The sequence below is a fragment of the Hyposmocoma kahamanoa genome, unplaced genomic scaffold (genome assembly GCF_003589595.1).
Source record: "Hyposmocoma kahamanoa isolate Upper Pololo Valley unplaced genomic scaffold, ASM358959v1 296, whole genome shotgun sequence".
Lineage (NCBI taxonomy): Eukaryota > Metazoa > Arthropoda > Insecta > Lepidoptera > Cosmopterigidae > Hyposmocoma > Hyposmocoma kahamanoa.
The window spans coordinates 3762508-3779377 of NW_020653780.1; the positions used below are offsets into that span (position 1 = coordinate 3762508).

General features: G+C 35.8%; 1 protein-coding gene across 8 annotated transcripts in view; it reads left to right on the forward strand.

The window, feature by feature from the left end:
• Window positions 1-16870, forward strand: part of LOC113229249 (peripheral plasma membrane protein CASK) — a 362788-nt gene that overhangs the window by 168388 nt on the left and 177530 nt on the right. The gene's annotated exons all lie outside the window — the stretch shown is intronic.

Genomic DNA, 16870 nt, shown 5'->3' on the forward strand with positions numbered 1-16870 from the left:
TTATAATTATTGTACTGCTGCTTTATTAAAAGTTCCGATTTACCGTTACACGTTTCTTCCACAAAAGTCGTGTCTTGATTTCCTACATAGCTAAATAATATATATATTTGTAATATAAATATTTGTTAATTAATTGTAGATTATAAATGTCTGAAAATAATTAAATATGTACATACTTCTTAAACGATGTGTTCATCATAAAGAAGGTATTAATAATACTAACTGTGCGCAAACTCGACGAAATTAAATATTTTAATCAATAGCGAGTTCGTTATTAAGCGGTGGGTTATTTAATTGGGTTAAGTAAAAAAAAAAATTGATGTAGCCCACTACCCCGAAAGGCAGCGATTCACGTAATTGATTATTTTATTTATTGTGATGATCATGATAATGATCTCTAAATAATATAGCCAACTACTTTTTAATTCACGATATTTACATTTCGTTATCTCCAATTTTAGGTCTGAGATGCGACGTAGGAAATTCCATTCAAAGACAATATAAACCCAAAAAGGGAGTGTGCACTTTGTTTACGAACAATCGTAACCGTGCTCGTAGCAAGCTACGCTCTTGTCTACAATGACGTAGCGTCGCCGTAGATATATGAATACTTGGTATTTGGTGTAACGGGCTGGTGTCCGCAACTCGACGTCAAGGCGCCTATTTTGCGTGTGAGAATGTATGGATAATACACACATCTATGTAACTGTTATACAAGAACCTACATACTGATTTAGCGCAATCAGACTGTGTTTAAAAAAATAAAAAATAAATCTGAAAGCTATTATTGGTATTCTATGACGTCACTATTATTATGGGTTAGAGCGTACGACGCGCACCTATTTGATTAATTTTGCAATGCAATGCGATGCTTCCGGGCTTAGTGCTTATAATCAGCTATTTGGAACTTTTATACTTTGTTACGCTGGTTTTACTTTTTGCCCTACTAACTGATTTGTTAAGATTAATGGATATAGGTAGCGTTTTCCCACAACCATTATTAACTACTTAAATGTGCATATATTTACAAATTTCAAGATATTACATCAATTCGTAACAGACATATACAACCGACCTAGTTGGTTTGCATATAGCTCCCTCAACCACCATTATGAGGCTTTCATTCCTGACGCGGTTGAGGTTTTGCTTCTATTTACATTTTGTGATATAACAATGTAAATATAAAAGATGTATACATGTACCATACTTGGTCGGGCTGTGTGTAGTCCGCTCAACCATCATTATGAAGCTTGCATTCCCGACGTGGCTGAAGCATCGCGTATTTACATATTGCATTCTTTTTACACACACAAACACGTCCGTTTACAAATGCAGGTATGTAAATTTTTGGCAAGTAGGATTTTATTGGACTCTGATCGTATTACATTTTTGTTTGGGGATTCGTGTGGCTTAGCGGTGGGATTCGAATGGAGGAAATATATTCATTTTTGCTTATATTGTTAAAATAAACTTATATTTCCTTTGTAATATAGCCCAGCATATTTATGAACTTGTACAGGGGCGCGCATTCCTAGCCTAGATTCTCGAGACTCGAGTCTCGAGAGACTAGACGATTCTAGAGACTCGAGTTGACTTGTTCCATGTGCCTGCAATTTCTTCAGCACTCTTACTTACCCTTCGAAACGGAACGCAGTAATACTCACATTACTGCTTGACGATAGTAATATGTAAAGAAACTAATTTCTTTGGTTTACTGACCCTGGTGCAGCAACTCAGAACGGTCCGAGGGGAGTACTAGAAACTGCGCCACTGAGCAGGTCGAAAATAAATCACGTTCCCATTATAAGCTAGCACGAACACGCATTTGTACAAGTTCATAAATAAACCTAGATACCTATAAACTTCTTTTTAACAATACAACCATAAACGAATATACGTATAAAGGAGACAGAACTGAATAATAGATTTCACTCCAAATTTTGTGTTTGACAGGACGTGACCCAACATTAAAATTAAAGACGACTACAACAAAGCGCACGCTATAAACTAAATAAACTCAAGGATCTCTTCTACCTACTGACCTCATAATTTTCCTTCGGGGTTCAAATGTCAAGCAATTTATAAAGGTCTCTTAACAAAGGATGTTTCACGTCACCGTGTACAGTCAACAACAGCAGGCTGGGTTTTACACTTTGGACTACTACGCCCGAAGAAAATCGTAAGTGTAAACGTAGACGTGCTGTTGTCCATACTACGTCTCGTATTATTACATACACTATATTATGTACACGTATGTACGCAATTAATTAGAAACTACTGAGCTATTAATTGAAACTGTACCTTTCGTGTATTTTTTTCTTTTAATCATTTTGTAGATGTCTTGTGTACCATAAATTGTAAAATCAATGCATACCAAAAAACATCACAGGTGTAAAATAATATACTGAAAATGTTAGTATTTTGTTGAAAGCCATGATTATGTTTTATTATCACAAAGTTAACACTGAATGATTCGCAATTTAAATTATTATTCCAATGTCTATCAGACTTCGTAAATTGTCATATTACACGTTTTATTCGAAGTCATATACTATCGATAATGTCCTGCCATTTTCCGTGAATGTAACACAAGCACAATAAAACTTTTTTTCTCGACTTAACTCGACTTTCTTGTGTTTAGTGCACAAACAGTTCAGACATTTTGATCTCAGTAAGTTATTAATAAGTGATTTGAAACAGAGCAATTAAATTATACCTCTTCTCCCCGGTCCATCTCGTACTAATGTAGTACGCGGTCAAGTAACGCTGTACAAATTAATCAGAAATTTTTATCACATTATTGTACTGTAGTCCACGACTTTAATAGGTCTCTCCCAAGGCGCACCACTAAGCCCGCTCTTCAACTTAGGCATAAAATCACTTCCTACCTCCCTGTGACATCATAGTCTCCCTTATCTGAATGGCGACTCACTCCAGGTTTATAAAAATCTTACAAATTTTGCCACAAAATCATACGTAACATCTTAGAATAATAACGCATAGAATGATAGTTTCATATCACACGAACTGTCACAAGTGAGGCAAAAATCAAATTCATGTAGGCGTAAGCAACTTGTATCTACGCTCGTCGGCACGCACGCAATTATACAAATAATGATACCATGGAATAACATTTCCCTCAAAAGTGTAGTATAAGTAGTATCTATTTTATGTTTGTCTGACGTATTTTTACACTCATTTACCGCACATTTCGTCATTTTTAGCTAAAATTCTGGAGCTCTTCGCGGTGCAAGTTGACCTTAACCACTGAAGGCCCGCCCGCTCGTGTAGGCCCATTGGGAGCGCTTCAATTTGCCTCACTTAGCGTATCCGGACTAGGTTTCTATGAGTTATTATTCTAAGCGTAACATTAAATACATAAAGCCTTTAAACAATTTATAAAGCCCACAGTCCATGCTCTGAATGGAACTAAAACAAATGCACAGTTTTCAACCGAATTAACCGCTGCGGCCACTAAGGACCAACTTCCACGTGGAGTGAGTTAAATATATTGTGGCCTATTAAAATTGCAGAGTCGACCTGAGGTAAACTTTTTTGCAATTACTCAGAGCTAATATCTTTTACCATTTCTCTGCGTAAATCTCCTTTTAATCTGAACTGAAGTATTTAAAGACATTTTTTTAATATATTTAACTCGTATTTAGCATAATTGCTAAATAATAATTTAAATATTTTTATAAACTTGTAATGCCAAAGAAATATCGGTTAAATAGAAACCCAAGTTAGTTTGAACTGAACGGCCGGATCTAAATCCATGTTGATGAACGGATATAATTTTGTCAATGTGACTACATATTATGGGGTACAAACTACATTCAAATAATTTAGAAAAAGTTGACAAAATGGATACTGGGCGATAATTGGTAATATCGGAGCGATCACCCTTTTTATAATGGGATAATTCGAGCTTTTTTCCATTGCGCCGGAAAAACACCATCACGTATGGAACGGTTAAAAGTTAAGGTAAGAGGCCTGGCAAGTTTGGATCCACAAGTTTTAATAAACAAGGGAGGGATACCGTCAGGACCTGTTTGTTGTCTTAGATGAATCCAAATTTTTTTAGTTTTTTTTTTACTTAATTTTTTAAGTTAATATGTTTTAAAATACATTTTTCCGTAATATTAAATGGTTGAATGACGTCATAAGTGATAAACGAATTAACCGGATTAAGAGAAATTAAGTCTCGTGTGAAGACAGAGGAAAAGTAACTGGCAAAAAGATCGGCAACATCCTGGTTATTATCAGCAGTAGTCCCATTCAAACTCATGTTGGCTGTTAAAGACGATCGACCTTTGCGTTTCGTTTTGATGTAATTGTAGAAAAATTTAGGATGTTTCGCAATATTACTTGTGCGCTCTGTAATTGCTGAAACACCGCTTATATAATTTGTTACAGTCACTACGTGTACGATGTATGATATAGTTTTGTGTAGTTGTGCCCGTAATAATCAAATATATATTGCAATTGCATAGTGACCGTTTCCCGTGTTGAACATTTTTGTGTCAGGTTGAACGTTAACAATAGAAAGCCCTTGAAGTCATTAGTACGCAGTCACTATTGTGTCGCTATTTCGCGCAAATTGTATCAGCGAGTTTGGCGCAGCGCTAAAACGACTGACACGTGCTCGAACGGTCATAGGTTCGACCCTGTAGTGAAAGTTTTTTTTTTATTTCCTTTTAAAATTAAATTATTACTATTCCAAAAAAAACTGCAATGCGCGGGTTGTCTTTCGGATTTAGGCATGTATTTCCTACAATGCTCACTCTGTGGTAAGCGATATGACTTGGAATGTTGCCGCATAGACATAGAAGAGTATAAAAAGCTTTCTAATACATACAAAACTACATGGAGCTGCGTCGTTTGCTGCAGTAATCGTCGTAAAGGGGGTGATCATACTAACAAAAAAATTATCTTTAGACGAAAAATATTTCTTCGGTAGATTGAAATCTTAACCCAACTACATCAATAAATATAAATTGGCTTTGACGCCTTTTCTGACATTCCCTTTATTTCACGGTGACTACTTATCTGAAATAGGTACGATCGTAGCATGCTGTCCTTTCGCATAATTGGCATTATTCGAAGGCAACTTTAAATAAATTTTTGTAATTATAAAATGGAATGTTAACTTCATGTTCTTCACGGTTATAAATCTTACATTCAATCTATTAAATGGTTTTAATCCCATTTCTGAACATAAAGTAATTTGTAGATGTAAAAATTCAGGCGTTCTTTGTGTTCTCTGTTATATTAAAAGGCACTTTAATAATTGAGATATATTACAAAAGTTCAAATTTCACCTAATAAAATTTTATAAGTGTACAAATTTGTCTGGAGGATGCATGTTGATTCCAACTTCAAAGATATCGGTTGTACCATTTGCGATGTATGAAACCCGGTAAAAATTCCTGAGAGCCTCAAAATCAATATTATGTGCGGGCGTTGCGTTTTGTAAGCACTGCATTTATACACCCTAGCGTATTAATATTTACTTCATTTGTACACAGTATACGTTTTGTGGCAAACACTTAGTAATAACGTAATAACACGCAGTGGTTATTTCATTACAACCTCATTTATCATAGTTTTGTTTTAATATATAAACTCAACATTTATCGTATCTGGTCGTACAATGAACTGCGATCAAAACGCGTAGACAGGACATTAGGTCGATGCTATGCCAGTTTCGAACAATTCACGTTTTGCGGTTGAAATAAGATATGTGCGGACTGCACCCTAAATACAGGGATGTACGAAACGACCGACACTGCCGTGCGTACAGTCGAGAACACATCACGCTTTGACGCTTTGCGCCGTTCTTATTTGTATAGAATTTAATTTAAATCTTAAGTATTAAGCTTGACGCGCTGTTGAATCTGTGCACAGTCAAGATCCTCACGTGCTAGCTATTAAGACCCAATAATTATAAGAATAAATATTATTTTTTGTTTTAGTGTTTGATTGATAAATATGGAAAATTAAATGCTTTTCATTAGCATTATAAAATATATGTCCTTAAATGTAATCCCATCATTCAAATTCCTCGTAAAATTAAATATTTAAAAGATTCAGCAATCAAGGGTTAGATGTACTGTCGCAACTTTTAACGACGCCGTACAATCTAAATATTAATGATCCTTTGCTAAAAAAATGCAACAGACACAGTATGTATGTATGTAACAGAGTATGTCAACACCACTGACTTTTACCATTAATACCTCTGGTGTCAGTTCGGATAAAGGCACATGAATTTCAGATTCATTTCGACATCTTCATGTGAGAAGATTGAAGTAATAAAATGTACCGTATTGATGCCTTATTTTCTCAAACTCATATCTTATAAAGTGATAGAGTGAAAAAGATGTGATATTACAGGAGATGGCAAAACTTTCTATTTATTTTCATTTCTTATCAAGGGGGTTAATTTGGATCATTACTTTAAGAATAGGTAAAAGTCAATGTGTGAATATGAAGGAAATGTGATATGTAATCAGTCGACAAAATTTGTATATACAATTCATCCTTTGCATTTCAGTAACTTTTTGTTGTAAGATAAGATTTTGAGAAAGTAAGACGACGCTATTGTTCTTTCTTATGTCATACGGATGTATCGTCGTTCGAATAATTTGAATGTGGTAAATAAGCGATCAAGCTAAGATTATTCCGGTAATTTAAAATGTGTGTGTAAGGGACTCTGGCATCATACTATGATTATGACACTAAATAAAAAATATACTTGTCGCAGTGAGAGCCGTTCTAAAAGATTTGGATTTTTGAACAATTTTTACACAAGTATACACTATTGGTGCACTAATAAATTCCTAATATAACAGTCTATTAAAATTGTGGGTCATGAGGAAGATCCGTCAAAATGTAGATACTTACAAAGTTTATTAACACAATAGTAAAGAAGACAACAAGCCACAGGACAACAGAACGAGAATAACGATATATATGTATAATAATCTCAGTACAGAGTACTAAAAAAACCGATTTCAAAAGTGCGTGGACTTACATCCATTTGCCAAGTTTTATTGAAATCGGTTACCGGAAAGTGCGCAAACCCGGATTCATCCCCTAGTTCGCTACTATACGGAAATTGACACAGGAGATAATAAATCGAAATAAAAAAAAAAAAATCGGTTCTCACTACTCAAAGTATATTGAGAAAGAAAAACGCCTTGAACTGGAGAACAGCAAAATCAACCTTTAAAATAATTTCTCCTTATAATAAAAATTAGGCGCTATTTATAAAAATGAAGAATGAATGAAAGAAATGATTATTTTCAAAATTAAATGCGACCACTACGCAGGTACCCTCTTTCCAATAAAAAAGAATTATCAAAATTGGTTCACAAATGGCGGAGTTATCGCGTAACATACGTACAAAATAACATACAGAATCGAATTGATAACCTACTCCTTTTTTTGAAGTCGGTTAAAAAACCCCCATAAACAAGGTTATTCAAATTAATAAAATAATAAATACAAGAAGATACTGCTCTATCGTGTCAAACCAAAACACTGCAAGCCTCAATACAATTTTTTAATTTCATAACAACAAGAATATTTCGCCTATTATCAAAGAAAATAAATTTATTACTATTTTCAATAGAAATAGCTTATTTTCCAAAGTAAAATTATACTGGCTAGATAGATTTCTTATGTGTATATGTGTACATGTCATATATGTATATGTGTACAGTTTTGGTTTGACACGGTAGACCTAATTTTGCCTGACCTTTTTATCACCGGACATCCAGACATACGGCGAGATATCATCCATACTTGGTTGATATATTTTTCAGACATACTAGACGCTTTTCGTCGTCTATAAATGCGTACTCAATCCAGGAATGGATTCACTGCCTGCATCCGTGTTTCCGAGCACATAACCCGAGTATCTTTAAGGCTCCGTTGAATATGCATATTTTGAGTTAGCGCGTTCCATCTTCGACCCATCTTTTTGTAGTGGTAGTGCTCCAAATCCAGGTACTGGTCCAAAAAATATGTGTGTACCTGTCCCGATCCGCTACAGCAAAGTATAGAGAAATAAATTAGTATTAAGTACTAATAATACACAACGCAATATAGATAAGGAAAGAAATACCAAACCTTTTCTGAAGAGAAGTCTGAAGTGGAAAACAGCAGGCTAGGAATAGAATAGTAATATACAGGTCTAAACGTATTCCATTGTCTCCGTCATTATAAGAACACTTAGCTAATGGATATTGTGGTCGACAAGTACCTTAACACTTCTGCTGCTGCAGCTAAAATGTTAAATTACTAGCAGTAAAATATGCACTAACGCAAATTTCGAATGCCACTCGGCTCACATTGCGGTAGTACAAAGTGTGCGATAAGTATAGACTGTCAAACTAAATACAAATCGTAAATTGCCTTCTTGTAACATCGTGAATAATATATCAGATTGCAGAAGTTTTGTTTTCCACGGTCGTGGTGTGAATGATGTATAAGGCCCAATTAGACGCAATTCATACAATATCGATGTTGTATGTGGTAGTCTAATGACCCTGTAATTTATATATTACTACCGTTTTGCTATGTAAATTTGTATTACAAAAGGTCCTAATACTCTTTGGGATATCAAAGAATTCATTACACTTGAATATTGAATAATCTCAGAGTACTAAAAAACCGACATATCCGAAATATCCTTAAATTCGCCACTATACAGAACTTGACACTGGAGATGATAAAAATCGGTTCTCACTACTCAAAGTATATGGAGAGATAAACGCCTTGAATTGGAGAAATAGCAAAACCAACCATTAAAATATTACTCCTTAGTAAAATTCAGGCGCTATTTATAAAAATGAACCTTTAAGAGAACCCTTAGAGGTGGATGATTTTCTTCAAAATGAAGTGGGACCACTTTGGAAGTATCCAAAAAAATAATCATGAAAATCGGTTCACAAATACCGGAGTTACGCGAAACATTCATACAAAAAAAAAGAACATACAGTCGAATTGATAACCTCCTCCTTTTTTGAAGTCGATTAAAAGTACTTCCGACTTTTTATAAATTTTTTTCCCTGGCTTTGCACAAAATGTATGAAAAGATTTTATTTTTTTATTTTACTGGATTTGTATTGTAATGCAAGCTAAACTTCTTTTGAATCATGAAACCTTTCATATCCTAAAGTACTGTTGGACCATCCATACCTTTATCATGTTTTTACATGTCAAAGAACTTAGGATCTGTGAAAACTGTTCACCGTTACATCTTTTTTATTCGAATCGCTGAATGCATGTAGCGCTCTTTTCCAGGAATACAATGTATGTATCGGACTTGCGCGCTTTTTGCATTTAGTGTTTCATTTGTCTTGTCAATTATTTATTGAAAAGAGCCCAAAGAAAACTACACAGTTCAGTCTCCCACTCTTACACTAATTTCTACGTCGCATTAAAGAACTGTAACACGTACTACATCAATCTTTAATGTTGTTTCTAAGTTTCTTATCTAGTGCACTCAGCTAATCGCTCGACCCTACATCTAACAACATTATATTTAGTTGAATAGCCCCAAAGATTAAAGATAAGGGTAACCCAACCCACAACAGAAACAAAATAAAGCCAGTTTTACACAGTAACAATAGAAGCATTTTCATTTAGGAAAAGTTAAGACATTTTGTTTCACGTAAACTCTTAGTTTGTAACAAAACAATTGTTTGATCTTGAATAAACGTGATTTTCTTTTGTTTTCAGGTAAATTTAACTCTCCATTTGGAAGGCGTTTTGTACCAGCCAGTGAACGCACGTAAAGGTACAGGTAGTAAGATGAATCAATATTTGAATACTTTACGAGGTTTGTTACACGTTTATAGGCCTGAAGCAAATGTGTTACGCTCGTAATTCGTTCGAATGTCTATTATGCTCGTATATGATAAAGGAGATGTCGTAAACAATTGCAATAGGTTTTGAGTTAAGATGGTTAATTAGGTAAAAAAGAAAGTAAAAAGAAATGAAATAAAATAAAAATATTGCTGTTTATTTCATTTTTAATTAGATAATAAAGATAATTGAAGTGTTATCAAGGATTTTTTTGTAATATTTGTCTTAATTATCTTGGTGTTTAAGTATTTATGTATTAAACCTTTCAATGAAGGCTTTTTATTAAATAATTTTATACGATACTACGTTAGTTTCAAAGCTTTCTTATATTTCTACTTTTTCATTCGCCACTTTACTTTCTAATGATCAAAGTTTCAGGCTTCGGCTCGTATTTAATCTCAAACTTTTCAGTAATAAAAAGTGCTGAAAATTGTACCGTCCAGACTTCCCGCAAATTTTACAGATTTTTTTAAACTTTCAACTGTCTTCAATTAGGGTAACGAAAATGGTGGGTCTTGAAACAGTCAATGGTCCTAGTTAAACGTACAATAAATGTTTAGACGTTTAAATATAAATTAGATTGTTATTTTAATTTTAGAATTTTATGATAGATAATCAACACATAACTATTCGTCTTATTACGGGTTTCCTCGGTAGGTATTAAATATTTCATAGTTACTTCTAGTTCCAGTTCCTTATGTATGGATCTGTGTCTATTCGTCTTATTACGGGTTTCCTCGGTAGGTATTAAATATTTCATAGTTACTTCTAGTTCCAGTTTCTTATGTATGGATCTGTGTCTCTATAATCAAACTCCAACTGTGTGAGCTCGTAATTAGAAACACGCTCGAAACCTGAATTTTCATGAGGTCAAACCATGTGATGGTTACAAATGAAATTACTATTCATAGAGCTGTCAATAAAACAAAACGTATTAATTCGATTTAACGAAAAGCGAAAAAATATATCCAATCGATAGGTTTCGTATCAATTATAAGCATTCGATGCGCCGAAAAAGTAAAATTCAAATAAATTTATAGGACTTATCTGTGGGTTGAAAATATCAAAGCGCGCTCGAAACTCCTATCCCGATGAGCCCGCACCTACATATGGTGATTACAAATGAGCCCGTGTTTTGTGACACTCACACAATGGGCGTCAAAAGCAAAAGGGAAAAAAGTTGCATAATAAACTGAGTGAAAACTCTACTTGACGTGGAACATTTCGAGTTACGAATATTGATGGCATACCGAAAGTTCCCACTGTTTTCTTAAAGTTTTTATGAAGGTTTTGGTAGCAATTTTTGGTATAATAATAAATTGAGGATATTGTAAAAATTTTATTCATTTCTATACTCAGTCATTCGATGACCAGAGAAGTAATTATCTTCATAGTTGCATAAAACAGTAAAGTAGAAGTAATTTTATCTTTAAATTATATTTAATAATTATATACTTTTAGAGTACTAAAAATTTCTGCACATATGACCAAAATCAATTGAAATTAAGATGCACTTCAGATTGGTGCTCAAAACAATTGAAAAGAGCATCTTCTGTCCAATATAACGTTGCTGTCTTGTTAGATATTCAATCTGTGATAGATAAAGTTGACCGCTATATATATATAATGCTCAAACTACATATTTTATGTAATTTGATCGTTCAAATTATTTCGTCACTGACTGTACTATACACTTTCTACATATCGTTTAGTTTTGTAATCTAAAATCGAACTGTATTGTAACACTTTTTTACTAATTACATTTTACTGTTTATGGACTAAACGGCCGATAATTAGTCCGTAACCCAAACTGCCAAAAATAATTACACATTTCAAATATCAACTTTACGGCAACTGTGCAAACCATCTCATAACTCTAACAAAATTTGCAAAGCCCAGCAGAGACTCCAAAAGCACAGCGACAAACAAAGCATGAAGCCAACTGAAAGTATAAAATACCGAATTCCCAAAGCACCACACGCCGAAGAATTGATCTACACCCCTCGCAGATCAACAAGACAAATAGTTCTGTCGTATTTGAGTGTCTGAAAAAATATTTCCTCGCTTAGCGCACCATGTTTCGTATAATAGTTGTTCTTTTCCCTATATGTTTGCTTCTTTCTGCCGTCCGTTTCAGATATTCGATTTCCTCAGACGCTGTTCTTCAATAAAATACGCAAAAGTTCTACCATTGTTATTTTCTATGTATATATACATATATAGGATGTGTTACACAACTATGTTTAACGTATCGAACGCCCGATATTAATTATATATATATAGCCTTGGCCAAAAGTATTGAGCACGCATGATAACTTACAGTTTTTTGGGGAATATGAAAATGGAATAATTTGAAACAATTTATACATGCTAATATTACCATTTATTCAATAAAAATCAATATTTAGTAGGTCCACCCTTTGCCTTAATTACGGCAGAAATTCTTTTTGGTAGAGACCGGACAAGATTTTTACAGTCTTCAGGAAGTATAGTGTTCCATTCTTGGCACAGACGGCGTTTTAGTTCTTCCACTGTGTTTATTGAGTGGCGCCTGACGTTGAGCTTTAATAAACCCCATAAATGTTCTGTGGGATTTGGGTCCGGAGACTGCAGGTCACTGTCGAAGCTTAATGTTCTTTTCTCGAAACCATGTCACAGTGTAGGCAGATTTATGACACGGCGCGTTATCCTGCTGGAATTTAACGCCATCCATATTTGTATCGCCAAAAAGGGTTGAAAGTGAGGGCGGCAACTCAGATTCCAGGACGTTAACGTATTTTGAAGAGTTCATGCGGCCCTCACACACGAACATTTCGCCAACTCTTGAATCAGTCATGCAGCCCCAGACCATTATGCTACCTCCTCCGTGTTTTACAGTTGGTACTACACAGGCTGGACTAAATTCATCGCCTACCCGGCGGCGCACAAAAGTCACACCAGGTGTACCAACAATATGAAATTTAAAAAAGAATAGAGACTTCGGAAGTGTAAAATATTTTTGTCATTGAATTTTATTTTCGAATCATATTGTTTAATATCTTTAGAACGTGAAATTACCTAACTCACCTCAAAGTTTGACTCGTTTGACCACACGATATTCTTCTTCGTTGAAACTTTGATATTTTAAGGCCCATTCATACCGAGCCTTCTTGTTGTTTTGTGAGAGGCATGGTTTCTACCTGGCTTTACAGCCTTTCAGGCCAACTTCCTGAAGCCTACTGCGAGTAGAAATAGGTCTGTTAATTTCGACAGAGAAATCAGCAGCAAGAGCAGAAGAAGTTTTTTTCGACTTTTTAACGACTCTCTCATTAACTTTAGGTCCTCACGATCTGTGGTGATGCGATTGCGCCCTGTTCTGTGTCTCAGAACAGGGTGCAACACTCATGCAATTGTAACTAGGGCAGTCGCGACAGACTCAAGATGGCGCCCACCATAAAGCGACCTCCACGGAAGACGAAACGAGAGGGTCCGAGAGTAAACAATTTGCAGAACCGCACTTGGAAGTTGGCAACGGGTGAAACAAACAAATAAACTAAAAATATGAGAGCTATTCGCCACACGGCCGTCCCGTCCGTCGAAATCAACTCAACTGCAACAACATCACTAAATGTAACTAAACAAAACACCAAAAGCGCACTAGATCATTGGAGGTGCACGTAACGAGCGATAGTAGTGAACTGAGAAATAAATGGTAAAATGACAAATTTTATGGCACAAGGTGTTTTATTGCTGGTTGCGATGTGGTGGCCGTTGTTTTTAAACCTTTATAGTTGCCGAAAAAATAATCCTTAACAGTAGGACCTGTTTTCTGCAATACTTATTGTGCACGTTCGGTATTTTTAGGGTCAATACTTTTGGCCATGGTAATAGTTATTATATATATACATATATATAATAACTAGTGACACGAACAAGTCGTGCGCCTGGTTGTAACGCAGCAGTTGCAGTGTCACTCAAGAGCTTGAAATTGCAAAGTTCTGAGACGTAAAGTGACAAATCACATTTTTTTTACTCCTGTAATTTCACCAGCACCTTCAACCCTTCAAAATCGAAATGCAGTAGTGCTCTCATTACTGCTTAGCGACAGAAATAGGTAGGCCGTACTTCCCTGGACGAACTCGTGTACAAAGTTCCATACTGCTACTAAAAATTCTTGTACTGAGTAATAATAAAGACATTTCCAAAAAATACACAACATAGAAAATATAATACGATCTATTACTTATGAAAATTATACAGCCCCAGCGATACATGCTGCTGTTTAATCTCCAATCGCTATTGGCAACTATGAAACTTCATAACATAGTTAAAAATGTATCCTTTATTATTAATATAAATACCCCGGTGAAAAATTACCACTTACAAATTACCTTGGTGTAGATCTAATTTAAACTTTAAATGGATTGTTTAACAAAAGCATGTAAAACAAATTACGCTTTCTTTAATATACAAGGTACATTTTATTTACAAACGAGTACTTGTGGTTACTTTGACTTCTCCATCATTTCTCATCCGTTACTAGCACTTAGTGAAAACATTTCACACGTATTTTGCTCCCAAAAACTTTCCCTTTGTAGCATTAAACAAATGAAACACTAATGGATTACACTTGAACAACATTATATTAGTAGGCAACTTAGCAACAAAAAAGTCAACAATTCACTTCGAACTACATTTCAAGAAGCAAAGTTGTTCTAACAGAAAGTAGTTTTAAACTTGTTTTAGATCCCTTGTTTTTACTTAATATTTTCTCACTGGGCAAGGCTACAGCTGAAAAATATTTTTCTTTCATATGCTGTTTATTTACGTAAAACAAATTTTGTGTTACTTGCTGTTCTTAATCAATTTATGTGTATCGTAATTATTGTTGAATAATTGTCCGAAATCATTGAAATTGTGGAAATTTTTCAAAATATTTTACAGACAACAGCAAAAGTATAGGAGCAATATTGAAAAATGTTTAGATTTTTTTTCTATGTGGCTAGTTTCTCTATGACCCAACACTAGTCGTACCTCACATGATGTTGTAAAGATTAAGTCGTATATCTTCAATTTATAAACCACATCTATATCTGCCTGTCTTTTGTTCGTGAATGGTTTATAAGTACACGAGTATTAATTATCATTTCATTTTTCATCACATTTCAACTCAGATAAATGGTTGCCTTTAGTAGAAATCCGCATAAAGAACAATTTAAAGAACAATTTCCATACTAAATCACAAAGTAAATTGAAGTTTTCGCTCTAATACATTTGCCAGATTCACTTGTTTTATTTGGAACTTCGATCATGCATCTTGTATAGTAATGATCTTCGTCATATAACATTTATAACAGTTGCGTTCAATGTGCGATCGGAAACGGACGCGCTGCACTACTTTGCGAGAATTATTTTAATTCGCGATTTTGCGCGGCTTAGGCTGCTGCATGTACGTAAGTGACAATGGGTTCCCAACAACTCATTGTCAATGAGTTTCTGGCATTCGTGCAGAATGCCATCGACACAATGGATGAAGTCAGCATCGAGCAGATCTGCAAATCTAATTTCAACGAAGATGAGATTTGCAGTGGCAAGATGCTGCTGTTCCAGAGCTGCGGCAAAGCGCAGCAGATGCCATCTCGTCGGAGGGATGGAGGCTTGAAGAGTGTCCAGGATGTTACTGCATTCTTGAAGAATACCGATCCGGACGACGTGCCTACTTTCGTGGCGAAGGAGCTGCACAAGTTGCCTCCGGTCACCTTTGACCACGTCGACGTCACCAGGCTGTTAAAGGACATCACGTCCTTGAAGTCGAGTTTGGCTGAAGTTCAGTCAAAATTGGAGGCGTCGGATAACTCCATAAGTGAGCTACGTGCCGAAGTTGCGTTGTTACGCAACCCCGCTTCGGTATGTAGGTCACCGACAGTCTCCTACGTCAACACGCGTCGCGGGGCGCGAAAAGCATCCGTCGGCAGTATTGAGTCGGCTCGTATGTCGCCGGTCATTGCTGTTGTCAATGCACCGTGCCCCCCTGCCCACCCCTCCGCCTCGGAGGTTACGTTACCCGTATGCACGTCATCGCCCGGGCGTGCATACGCCGATGTTGCCGCGACTATTAGCAGCGTAACCGCGACTTCAAAACCCGAGTTGCGGAAAACTGCAAAGGGCGGTAGTAAACCCCGAATGCCTGTCTCTGGAATCGCAGGTGCCAAATCTCAGAGGCAGACCGACAGGTGCGACGAGGACGGCTTCACAAAGGTGGAGAAGAGAAGAAAGAAACCCACCAGCCGAAATCTATGTGGCACAGCTCTAACGGGACAGAACTTCTTGCTTCGTGCGGCCATACCGACGACGCAGTTGTACCTGTCTCGACTGCATTACTCCACGAAGTCTGAGGATATAGTGGAGTATATCCGGTTGAAAGCCCAATTCACCCTGAGGGTCGAACGTTTGGAGTCTCGCCACAACGTTAACTTTAATTCGTTTGTGGTGAGGGTCCCAACGGTCCATCTGTCGACCTTCATGCAGGTAGAGTTTTGGCCGAAGGGTGTCATGTTCCGGCGGTTCAGAGGAACGATACATGACACTTGTTTGCGTCGCACGTCGCCGAATAGTAATTCGTGTAAATAGTTAATAAGTTTATATTATTTTATATGTATGTTAGTTTTGTAAGGTATGTATCAATAATAATAATATGTATGTTAGTCTGTAAGGTATTTGTTATATGGGCCTTAGTTGCCTGAAATAAATAAATGAATAAATAACTGTAGTAGGTAGTATTAAGTCTTTAATATTATTTATATTAATGTTCGGTTATTGAAGGTATCTCAATAAACGTCAGTCATTCCTAAGATGTCGTTTGACTCGGACCCTAAAACCACTACATGGTGTCAGGTGTGATCGATTTCGCGATAAATCGTACAAAAATAATATTACAGTGTTTGTGAAAACTAAATACATTCAATTCGAATCAAAATGAAGAAGGATAACGACGATAAAGATGAGAAAAGTGCGA